Source organism: Bemisia tabaci, chromosome 3 (assembly GCF_918797505.1).
Source record: "Bemisia tabaci chromosome 3, PGI_BMITA_v3".
Lineage (NCBI taxonomy): Eukaryota > Metazoa > Arthropoda > Insecta > Hemiptera > Aleyrodidae > Bemisia > Bemisia tabaci.
The window spans coordinates 40,982,920-40,996,043 of NC_092795.1; the positions used below are offsets into that span (position 1 = coordinate 40,982,920).

The window sequence follows — 13,124 nt, forward strand, 5'->3', positions numbered from 1 at the left end:
TGCCACATTTTCGTGGACGAACGAAAGTGCAGGACTTACTATTTAGCAGAACCAATATTGAGGGGCTTGGAGGACAAGGCGCACAAGTACAGTTTTTGCTATTTCGAAAAATATGTGTTTGAAATTTCGAAATTGTATGGATCCTTGTGGCGGAAAGAATGTTCGAACAGACTTTTTGATGCCTAAAAATTGTAATTCGGGAGCGAATTTTCCAGAGAATACCTATGTATTAAGACTAGTTTTACTTGGAATCGTTCATACGATATCTCAATTTTTTCAAAAACTGCACTTATGCGCCTTGTCCTCCAAGCCTCTCAATTTCACTTGGGCAAGATTTCGAGGGCAAAAAACCGGGGGCAAATTCAATCGGGCGAAAAAGTTTATAGACAAAAAAGTTGGACCAAAAGTCCTATAACCTTAACTAGCTATGTCAAAACGCAGCCATATTATCTGCGCTGTATCATCGATTTTTGATTGGTGTCGTGCCGACATAAATTTCAACAATCAGGCTGCTGGAGCTTTTAAACCGGGCCGGAATTTATAGTTCCTAATTGCAAAATGTAGTCCTCTGCCCGTGCAAAACTGGTCGGGGGTGCCTGAGAAAAACTGCCCGCAGATGCGGGAAAACTTAAATAGCGTGATACAAACTACGGAAATTGCGTTATTTACGAGGGATTTAGGTTTTTTTGGTTTTTAAGTTTGGCTGTATCTCTTGCATGCAGTAGAAACATTTGACCTAAACCCAGCGATAACAACAAATATCCCTGTCCGCCGGAGTTGCGTCCCTCCTCGAAGGGTTGTCGCGTAAGATAATCCAAAGGCTTCCTCGTGCTTTTGTTTCGGCCAAATTTGTAAGCGGCCTACTCTTTTCTCTCTTTTTTTGTCAACCTTAGAATAATAAATCGTCGAAAACAATGGTTTATTTCATTCACTGTTCTTATCATTTCGTGTATTTCACGTAATCGTGTGTTCATCTTCATGTAAATCAAGTTTCAATGGAAGAAATACCTACACAAGAGACATATACGCTATTAGATAATTTCGCGTTTAAAAAGTTTTTTCCCCCGTCTTTTAATTTGAAAAATCAATATATAACTAGGCTTTAAAGGGGAATCATTTATGTAAAAGGAAGTCATAAAGAGTATACTATTGGAAACATTTTGAGACAAAGCACAATATTGTTGCAATCCCACAGAAAGGATGCAAACCAGTCCTGTCGACCATCATTCCCTGAACCTTGCTTCAAGCTGGAGTTAAAACCTTGGAGTAAACATTGTTTTGCAAGCTTGCAGCAAGTTGGATATTCGTTGCATATTTTGCAAGTTTGCAATACAAGCATATGAATTTCCTAATTACCGATCTCTCAACAAAATTTAAGCTAGATTGCATTGTAATGCAAGCCAGTGGTAAACACTGTAATCTTCAGGATGCTGACCAGGAGAGAACGTAGGCTTTATGTTAAAAATATATTCTACGATGCAATATGTATATCCTAGATGTAAAATTAACAGCGATGGAGTTAAAGCAACATGCAAAATTGTCTCACATGATTCTAAAATCCTGGTTGTTGGGTAAGTAACTTCATTGTTTTCGACGTCACTCGTCTTTAGCTATTGCATTCTTATTTCCTTTGTCCACTTTCTCTTCTCATCCGCAATATATTGACCCATTTGCATAGTTTTTAAAGAAGATATGAATACACAAATATATTATACTTTCGAAATAAGCTACATCGAGCATGAAAGGACATTCGCGAAGGTTGCGAGGATTGGTTCAAAGGTAATGGTCATACCATCGATTTTTTATTTGTTTTAAGATTTTCGGGAAGTCCGGGTAGCGCTAGCGTCTGCCAGAATGATCTACACTCGATACAACCTAGTTGGCTTAATAGGCGACTGCTGAGCAGCTGAGCTTGCAAAAATTGAGTCAATAGTACTCTTTAGTATGGTCCAACTTTGGAAAATACGGGATAAGCGACGGCAAATGCCGTCTGTTCCTGGGCCCCTAGAGGGTTCCTTGCCGGTAAGCCAGGCTCAGGCTCACCAGTATCAGTAATACTACGGCTGATTATTTTGAGAATATGAAGACAATGGCAAGAAAGACGCAGGCTGCAAGACAAATAAAACACAAATTCAAATGTTCGCTCGTCGATTAATAGTTACTAGACTGGAGCCATTGGCAAAGACCTATGATTCATAGGTGGATGAAAGAAAATAATAAAATTATAATTTACTCGTTATTCAGCTGTCCCGCATCCTGCATCTTTTAATTTCAAGTGAGTATGATGAATCTCAAATTTGTGTTTCGAAACATTCCTGCTTATTCAGTGCAGATTTTTTCATTGAATGCAGAAGTTGATTTCAACTTGCGTGGGATGGGATCAAGTTCAGAGAAGTACGGTTCCAGTGTAGGTTCAGCCAAATAAAACAAAAATAATTGTGTCGTAATTGATCTAAACAAAAACGGCTCGTAAAAATGTTCCACTTTTGGAATAACTCCTTCATTTGAATGTAACGAGCTGATCTAACCGTCGCGTCGGTCGACCGCCAAAAATATAGGTCACAGCCATTAGAAACTAACAATATGCAACGAGATTACGTTACGCGGAAAAATTAAGAGCCAGGAAATGCGCAATGACTATGCGCGAGAAGGATGACCTTCTTATTGCGCCCTCGAATTTTCCTCTCTATGCTGTGTAGCCAGTCGCGTTTCTTACATTGCTGAAAGTAAATCTATAATAGGTAAGTAGCCATGCGCTCCTTTTTTGTAATTAGTTTGTTGCGTACACACATACATGCAGCCGACTAAAAATACTAAATAGCAAAGATAAGATTTTCATCAAAATATAATTTAAGACCCGTAATAGCGGGGAATAGAGCCGCTCTTCAAAAAATTCAAGTTGTCTAAATCTACGTAAAAGTTTGGAATAAAGATGTTTACATGGGTAATTGACCCCAAAAACTCCTTGTTTAAGGTCTCGTTGGCTTTTGATGCCTTTCAAATGGGGCAAAAGGGGATTCTGAACTCGTAAATTTAACCAATAAGGGATGCCTCCTGCGCCTTATAAGAGAAGCTCTCTGAGGTGACAGGCCTCTAAAATTGTATTCTTCGGGGTCGGTTGTCCACGTAAACATCTTACCCCCAGCATCTACTTTTTAGCGAACTTTCATTTTTCGAAATGGGGCTCTGTCTTTCACGTAGGAGATAGTATTTTGGATGCAGATGGGCTGATTTTGAATTTTTTGGTGTCAATTTTATTTTACGATAATATTTACAATGTCTCTATGATTCCGTCTGTGCTGAAGAGGGAAGTCTGGATTTCGTAATGATTCCAGAGATAAATTAAGTTGTTTGCTCACCTTTTCCTTATTTCTACCCACAGAAACACTGCTTGGTGAGAAGAAGGTTTATCTCAAAAGTTACCATCCACATTCACCAGTCCAGCAGCTGATCCAGCTCATTCTATCAGCATGAAGTCCTCGAGAGCTGTTTACGTACTTTTCGTTGCTGCGGCCAGCTTACTCCATTTTTGTTCCGCCGCGCCCATCTATCAGCAAATAGCACAGCAAGGGATGGCCATGGCTGGCCAAGGCATGGGTATAGGCATGAACTACGCTGGAATACCTATGGGGGGCTAAAGAGACACCCACATACATGTACGATGTCTAGAAGTTTTGAATGAAAGCACTTCGATAAAACGAAAAAGGAAATGTGTAAATGGGGATGATGTATGATCCAGAATTTGCCATGTAAATAACTGCACCGGCCGTAAATATTAGCGAAAACCCCGCTTCATCGCACTGGAAAAAAAAACACATTGGATCTAGAGTCCAGACTCTTGAAAACATTGACAAGAAAAAATACTCTTGATTCAATCGGATTTTTGCTTGAATCAAAACGAAATCCGCTTAAATTAAAAGGCTTGTTTCTTAATTTAAGCTAGATTCTGATTGAATCAAGAGTACTTTTTCTTGTCGATGTTTTTGAGTCTGGACTCTAGATCCAATGTGTTTTTTTTTTCCAGTGCGCTTGAAAAAGCAACCATTTTTCCTTCTTTTCCTTACCGAAAGAAGAATCTTAAACTGTAGTAATATGAATAACCCTTCTGTTCGGCCTAAAGCTGATACAAAGGCCGTCCTCTCATCGGACGGCTTTTGGTTTTAACCTTGTAATAACCACATATCCAATGTAATTAGGCCGTCTCACATTTCTCATCACAAATAAACTATTTAATATTCATTTATTTATTCATTCGTTCATTTATCCTTGTTTTTATAAGAAAAAAACCCGCAAAGATATTTTTTTTTCAAACGGCAATGATATCGCGGGTCCTCAGCTACATAACCAGTTGTTAAAATTAATGAACAGACGTGAATGAGAGGACACACGGCAGTCGATTCTTCATGCGAGTGGATTGTTGAATCGTTATCGAATGACCTTGATCGATAACTCCCTATCTTGACAATGCTATATATCGATCAAGGTCATTCGATAACGATTCAACAATTGAGCCGGAGAGATCACGAAATCTCTCGGTACGATATTTTTACGTTTGAAATGAGGTCGGACTTCTTGGAGATTTGGCGAGACAACAGAAAAGCGCTAATATAATCGTTTATTATAAATATTTTTCGAAAACGCATTTTTTTTAAAAAAAAAAAAAAAAAACGTGCAACATCTCCATTATGCAATATTTATAATTCTTTCTTTCGTGTTAATTTATTTTAACCTACTTTGTTATACCGTTATGGGTTAGCCTCTTCATCTACCTATATACTTATTAATTATTTAATTTAAAACAGTATTTTTACCTTAAGCTTCTGTTTTTTCTCCTCTTAACTTGACGACGTCGCGTCTGCGTTTCAGAACTGAAAATCCTGCCTTTCTCTTTGTTGATCGCTCCCCGTCATATTTCAAAAAATTAAACGGATGCAGGGGCGGATTGAGGGGGTGGCCACATGGGCCGCGGCCCATGACGGCAAAATGTAGAAGGCGGCAAATTTTGCAATCTTTTTGAATGTAGGTATCAAAAAGAGGGAGAAAAAAATCGGATTCAGAAAATAAATTACAAACGAAAAAAGACGACAAAATCTCTCATTTCCTCAGAGTAAAAATATAGTAATTTCTAATTTTGTCGTCTCTCGGTGATACAAGAGACAACACCTTCAATTAATCGAGGTTAAGAGAGAAACCAAACACGCAATTTGGCCTGGAACGGAGCTGCGCGGCGGTCAGCATGAAACGCATATCGCCTACAAGACTGCATGAATACTTCACGCATTGTGTCAAACACACTGCGGTCAGCAGCAGTCGGCTGGAAACGCATAGCGCCTACAAGACTGCGTGAATACTTCACGCATTGCGCCAACACAGTGCGGTAGGCGCGGCGGTGGAAGTTAAAATTTTTAACCACATTTATTTTTGTTCTTTCATAATTTTTTCGTTCGTTTTTTATAAATGGAAGGCTTTGTCCAAACAGGGATGGGTTTACGGAACTGAACTTTTGTTAGTGTTGACAGGGCTTTCACAAAAAATATACCCAACACGAGTAAACGCGTCTCATACACCCCTCTCCCACCGGCAGGTTCACTTGATGGGCTTGGCTAGAACGACTCCTCTCACGAAATTTTCACCTGTGCCGCAGTATCGTTCTTGAGGCGGGAAGTTTAAAAACGCATATTTCTCACGCAGATTGTGAGGTCAGAGGTGTATATTTTAGAGGTTCTCGATCGCTCATCGTGATTTTTGAGCCATTTTCAATACAAATTAACTCATCTCTTTGCACAAGCTGAAAATTACAACAGGCCAATTAAAAACTCTCAAATTATTTTATGAATGAATAAAACGAAAAATGTTTGTTCTCTCGGACGGTAAATTTCATTAAATACAATTAGGTCATTTTAAAAAGGTTTAATTGATAATGTATAATGATTTTCTAAGGTAGCCAAAAGACGAGCAGAAATTTACACAACTTTAAACACACATTCGTGTTTTCACCGATGTACCCAGAAACGAATACTAAGGATTTTTTACGCGAGTCGAAGGATTTTTGTCAACATATTTTTCTTAGATTTGTTGTTAAAGCCCTAAGAGCCTTATAAAAAGTCAATACTACAGTCCAAATAGATATAGGTGAGATCCAGGTATCTTAAAAACTTGTATTAAATGCGTTAAAGATATCCACTTCAGAGAAAATAGGTAAAATGCATGCATGACAAACGAAAGATAGGTGCTTGATTCATGAAACTGATGCACGTGGAAACCTAGTTTGAGATGGTACTGGCCGAGTTTAGGCAAGAGAAAAACAACAATTGATCATTTTCGTGTTTTTTGCCCTAATTCAAGATTTATTGAAGGAGAAATGATCATATCATTGCTTTTAATATTGTATGCGCAGCGAATTACAAAGTTCTGTTATTTACAAATAACTTTGGATGGTTTATTCTTATTTACGACGCATTATCAAAGCTTTAATCTAAAACGTCTCGTTCGACTAGTATTACTTCATATCATCTATTCATTAGCTATACGAGTACATCTTAGTTTTTTTGACATGGTGAGTTAAGACTAGAATATATTTTTAAAATTCTATTGTATTTTCTCAACATTTAATCACTCCCATTTAAGATAATCATGGACTTAAACATCTCCTCTGCACCTAGGGCCAACAGCTGTGGAGACTGGTCATTTCATGGCAACGCCTAAAGGTAAACCTTTCCCCTTTAAGGTGATACAGGAACGCCAGCAGAAAATCATTATGACAGTTGAAGTGAAATTTTCTGGTCCAAAAAAATATTATGCAGGTAGACGAAAATGCAGCTGGGCACGTCATCTGAAAGATTTAGAACGGAGAAAAATCAAAATCAAAATCACCAAGATAAAGTAGCAGAAGTTGTTAAACTGAAATATTTTTTTAATTGTGCAGAGGAACTATGCTCATCCGCAAAAATTCTTATTTCGATAAGCTTTAAACTATACATTCATGGAATGTCCATGTAAGATGGAAGAACGAACGGAGAAACGGATGACGAAGGAAAAAATATTATCAAATTGGTGAATGATATACAAAATATTGAAACTACTTTTAATTATGACAACCGTCTTATATCCTCTGTTTTGAACTTTTATACTCCTCTGTGCATTTTGTTCTCTCTCCCCCTCTCATGAGGGGGGGGGGATTATATTATAACAGGGAAGAACATTGATCCATGACACGCATTCCATGAATGTATCCCCTTGGCCGCCCCACCCTCCCCCTTCCCCCAAATAAATTAAATGAATAATTTCAAAGGTAAATAATAGCAAAATTATGTGTAAAAATTGATTGACTTGCGCTTGTAAAAATCGCTCTCTCAGTTTCAGGTATGCAAACAAGGAGCACTGATATATTTACTGAAAATTATGAAAGACCCTCCCTGCTACCCCTCTCTCCCTGATTTATAGATCTCCCTAATAAACCGGAGGGATGAAATCACTGAGGGTGAAAATAAAAATTAAAATAAGCGAGGAAAAAAACAGGTTATTGCAAATAAGGTTTATCGAACTAGAAGACATGTCAACTAAGAATAATTGGTAGATAATAAACTTTACAAAAGATGAAGACAACCTGGAGACTAATTTACCTGGCGTTCTGAATTCTGTGATCGGAGTGCTCATATGATACCGGATATGTAAGGCTTAGGTTAAGCTCTCGAAGTATTGGATGGTTGTAATTCTACACAAAAAAGAAGTTACACCACTAAAATTGCGATTGAAGATTTATAAGATAGAGAAATCTAGATTAGGAAAATATTTGGTAAGTAAAAAGCGGGTTAAGAAATATATAGCAATTAGGAACACGATTGAGAAAATGAAACAGCACATTTTTTTTGTGACAAATAACTAGGTCTCGCGTATGAATCTACAAAAATCCTTGTTGGCAATTTTTGTCTATAGGTGTAGGGAAGGTCATTATGCTTATCTAATAAACTCAATACATTATCGTTACTATGGAAATGAAATTTGGAGGTTAAATGTAACTCAACCTTGGAGTACCAATCAACGCGTCAATGCTAATGAAGTCGGTTGTTTTTAGTGAACTCTCAACGTAGATTGTTGGTGGTGAAGGTATAGGTGAGTCCATCCATCGATGACTTTCAGCGTCCATCATGTTTTACAAAGGTTTATGAGAGTATACACAGAGAAAGTATGATTTTGTGTATGCCACTTTAAACAGGTGTTAACGGTGCTCTTACGCGGCTTTAAGCAAAAAACAATATGACAACTTAAATTTACACACCCTTTTGATTTCAGCTAGAAAGATTTCAATGAATAAATAAGTAAATTTTTATTATGAAAAAGGGAGAGAGAGAAAAAATACTAATTCTGGTCTATTGTAACAAGTCAATTCAAAAGAATCAATTTGCTTCAATTTGCAAGCTTCAATTTGTATCGATCCAAAAAAAAGGTTTATTTTTTCGTAAGGGAGGGTTGGCATGACCTTTCATAAATCTCTCAACCAGTACTGCCGTGTTAAGGAAGAACGCCGTATGAACATTCGAGAGTTGCCAAATTTTCTTCGATAAAATGTTTATTTACGCGGAAGGTTATGAATATTTTTTCTTGAAATTTTCAGGAATTTCAGGTAAAATTGCGAAAAAAATTTTCCAAAAAATTAGAAGGAAAATATTCATGAGTTTACCAGGAACTTCGTGTTCATTCCATTCCTCCTCATTTTTCGTGCCTGAGAGCATCGTCAATTTCATGTTAGTGCCATTTTTTCATCCAAAACTCGGGTTATTCGAACCCAAGTTCTGCTAAGAATGGGGCAAATGGTAGAAACTCTTATTGGAATCCAGTTAAAAATGCTGCAAATAATAATTGCAGAGCCCTGTGTTCCTGGCAAATATGTGCGCATACCAAAACCGGAAATATTCTTAGATCATGATTTTTGATCACGTGAGAGCTTAGTAGCGATGCTTCGTTAGTGAGCTCAATAACAGAAAATGATAGGAAAATGAAATACAAAATAATAATATGAAGTAGAAGGGGGGAAAACCTACGGAAAACTTACGCATATGAGAACGATAATGGACCCATCAGCGACCGTCTGACGATTCACGGAAGTAAATAATGAACACAGATCAGATACTATCAATCGTAAAAGCGTACAACATAATCGCCGTTGTTGGACGGGTGCTAGATGAAACGAATGATTGGAGTTACCTCCTACCTCCTCTATTTAGAGAATAATCATATTTTTCTTTCGCTGAATATTCTTCGTCGAAGCTTCTTTGTACTACATTCATCATATACTCTGTTTGAATTAATATATTATCAGGTGTTCAAAAAATAATATGTTACCTTTCCAATGAGTTTACTGCTCTCTTTATTTCTCCTTTTTATCAATTGGTCTGTATCAAACCACAAACACAAATTTTAATATCTATGATTTTTCAAAAAATATCTCTGAATTATTCCTTGCTCCTCCTCTGCAACTTACTGAATGAAACAATTTGATACGGTAGCAGGCATTCAAATTTCGACGAAACAGTACATTTTCATGAATTGAAAGTTTCAGAGTTTGCAGTAACTAATTTCTGAGTCACAATAATTGTTTTTGATCCACAATTTGTAATCAGGATCCAATTTTTCTGACTCATTCATGAACGCAGCTACCTGTGGTAGGAGACTAATGGTAAATAGTTTCTTTAGCTATAAGTATAAAAGTCCCTCATTGAATTTTTTTTCTTCTTTTCTCTTTTTTGTGTGTGTCTCGCACTGGGTGGTTTTGAAATTTCCAAGGAAACACCTAGATCCGCAGAAACATTTTGCCTAACAACAAAACTGCACCAGAAAAATTTTGAGGAAAGGAAGAGCATAGTGAAACTGCAGTCCAATTAATTCGTTAATATATTAGCCTATTTTATCTGACAGGATCATTATTTTGACCGATGTGTTAAAAATCCTTCATTCTGCTTCTCCTTCTATCACGTGCCTCCATTCTATCCTTGTTGATCGAAACTGCGAAAAAAAGAAAATGCGATCCTAATTATTGCTCGTAAAAGTTTTTCTTGGGGTGATCAAAAAACCATAGTTTCAGGGCGTCAATCGCACACTTTTCCCCAATATGAAAAGCGCTTTAAAGAGAGCTTTGGGGGAAAACCATCGCATTACGCCATTCCCACGTCCGCCATGATGGCACTATCGCGGGGATTACGGGGCGCGAATCGCACATCGCGACATCTCCCGGGGCTTTTAATTGGCGCGCTCCCTTTCGAAAAAGTGGGAAGAAAAAGTGAGAGGAAAAGAAGGAGGGGGAGAAATTATAATAATGTCCATGGAATGTGGGTGGAGAGTGTATGTTCCATACACTCTCGACGGGGTAAAAGGAGAGAGAGCGGGTTCGTCGATGTATTTCTCCATAGAGCAGCGGATGTGGGGAAGGGGCGCAGCAGCGGTGGGTGGGGTTGTTCGATGCATTTGCTCGCAATTCGATTTATATCGAAAGAGGTTTTAAACTCGCAACGATTCCTCACTCCGCTTTGGTGGTGTTCCTATTAAAACAAAACCTGCTCTGTTTGCTTCGTGGCAGGCCAGCGAAACAACATAGTCAGTGTGGCATTCGATAATTTCTTTCAAATTCACCAATCCCTTCTATATACGCACACCTTCCGGCCAAAGCATCACAAGCGCCATGCGACGTTTCAAAATTTCCGCCGCCATTTTATTTTTCTACAGAGAGATTGTTGATTGAATCCGTCCAAAAATTTCACTGAAGTTTCTTCGTACTGCCGATAAAAGTTAGTGTTTTCGGACGGATTCAACCAATAATTTCTCTGTAAAAAAATAAAATGGCGGGGGAAATTTGGCGCTTGTGATGCTTTAACCGGAAGGTGACGATATAAGTTGCTCGTGCAACGCGCTTTGACGTTCTGCGACACCCGAGCACCGTGCCTATCCTCCCAGGGGTTTTCGGACTGCTGAAAACGCAGCATCCCTTCGTCAACACCCTGCCGACATTTCTTCGTGGGATGTCAAAATTCCAAAAATCTCCAATTTCCATATTCCAAATTCCGAAAATTGCCAAATTCCATATTCCCAATTCCAAAAATCTCCAATTTCCAAATTCTATTCCAATTTTATCGTGTGCAGTTTTTTTAATTGGCAAAATGCTATATTGGCGGATCTGGCTGTTTCCTCGGAAGTTTTCATTCCCATCGAAGAGAGGGGGGGGGGGGAGAGAAAAGTATAATTGTTTTTTAACCAGTAAGTGATGACTATGGTGATCTCTTATTAAAGCCTAATTGGGCCATTTTGGGGCATGTTTTATTGTAACATTGGATTAAAGCTTCTCTTTGCCTTTTATCAAGACTGTTATCAATGTGCATGCATTACGTCGCATACATAATAAATTACGCAATCGTCGTGTTAAGTATGGTGTCCTCTATAGAAATCAAAGGATCTCAAAAACAAAACAGAATGATACACAACACGATTTTTGAGAGTGATGTAACTCACGAGTGTAAAGTATGGGCAATGCAACAGTGGATCCGGATTTAAAGGCAACAGAGATAGACTTCTGGCGTAGATCTGCTGATATTTCTAGAAAGGATTGCGTTAGAAATGAGACGTTACAGCAGACCATGGATGCAAAACGGACCATCGTAAACAACTTATACGGTAATGGTCATGCTCAGAGAATATTAGGGCACAGGTTGCCAAAGAAGGTCCAAGATTGGTTTCTCCAGGGAGAAGGCGCAGAGGGCAACTATTCGTGTCGCACGGATGTGCATGTTGCACATTCACAAATTGAAGGCACTCTCGCTTTTCTCCTTTGTCAGAGATACACGGGACTTGTCAGTTGTAAACAGAGTACCTTATAGGGAGATGTATTGCCACTCACTGATACGAGGCCAGAGTGTCTTAGGCCAATATTGCGATCGATCATTTTGGAAAAGACTTAAGCGCCTGAAATGAAAACACGAGAAAAACATAAGAAATTGAAATAATCGGCCCGTTTTAAACCGTGGATCATTTAATAATGTGATTAAATATTTCAGAACGCTGGAACTTATAACGGTCTGATTAATTTTTTTTACTATTTATCTCGTATAAAAATTTCTGGTGTTTACATCTTTTTTAGAATGACCGATTTAAATCAGTAATTATTTTGACCTACGAATACCAAAGTGATTGTGAGTTGGTTGTAGCGCCTTGATGCAACTATTCTTGTTCTGCGGATGTGCGTGTTGCATTTTCAAAATTGAAGGCACTTTCGCTTTTCTGACTTCTTCAGAAATGCATGGGAGTAGTTGTTGTTAGTTGTTGTTCCCGAATAACAGAGTGTCTATATAAGGTATTGTATCTCAATCTTTCTAATATAAAAAAAGGTGCCACTGTCTGATTGGTCAACGAATTTCAGGATTTCGTGGTTTTTCTGATTTCCAACTATTGAAATAATTTCTGAAAAAAAATTGATGGATACTTGCGCCCCACATTAACATTTTCCGATTAGTTTCATTCATCTCTCTCTCAGTGAAAATACTTTCCATTTATCGGTTTTGTTTACTCGGATGCCGGGTTTGTAAAAAGAAGACTCGTACTTTTTTCACTAAAAACTGCGATCACGGTGATTTCCTGCTGTAACTATGTTTTGCATTATTTGTATGGGCAAAAGTGATGATTTTACTTGCCTCCTAGGATTGTCAATTAATTTCCATTCAAAGTTAGACTACTTTAATTTTTATTCACAGAAGCTGCAGCATAAATCTCCAAACTATGAACGCCGACTTTAACGTGATTTTGCATTTCAAAATCACAGGGTCGTTGAGGAGAAAATGTCCAAGGGGAGAATACGTTATACTTTTCAGCGCACAAAGGATGAAGCATTTCCGTTTAGTGGCAGTATTCATGTGGGAGAGATTAAACGACAATTCACCGGTTTGCAGATTCCATGGCCTTATGACGTACAACTGCCGCTTGGAGTTGAACATGGCTAAGCTCTATTACACCTAGCTGCGTAAAATATATCATTCAGCTTGTCCCATCAAATTTAAATGACCTTATAAAAACAGCCTGCAAAGCCTGGTTAACTGTTTAAGTGGTTGATCGAGTGTATATCGTGAAAAAAAGTTAAAATGAAA

At 38.0% G+C, this 13,124-nt stretch overlaps 1 long non-coding RNA gene across 1 annotated transcript; it reads right to left on the minus strand.

Moving 5' to 3' along the window:
* Positions 1-4,659: 4,659 nt before the first annotated feature.
* On the minus strand, positions 4,660-8,276 carry LOC109032333 (uncharacterized). Its single transcript, XR_002008911.2, has 2 exons — positions 7,623-8,276; positions 4,660-6,832 (listed from the first exon to the last, which is right to left on the minus strand). It is a non-coding gene; the product is annotated as an uncharacterized lncRNA (long non-coding RNA).
* Positions 8,277-13,124: the final 4,848 nt, after the last annotated feature.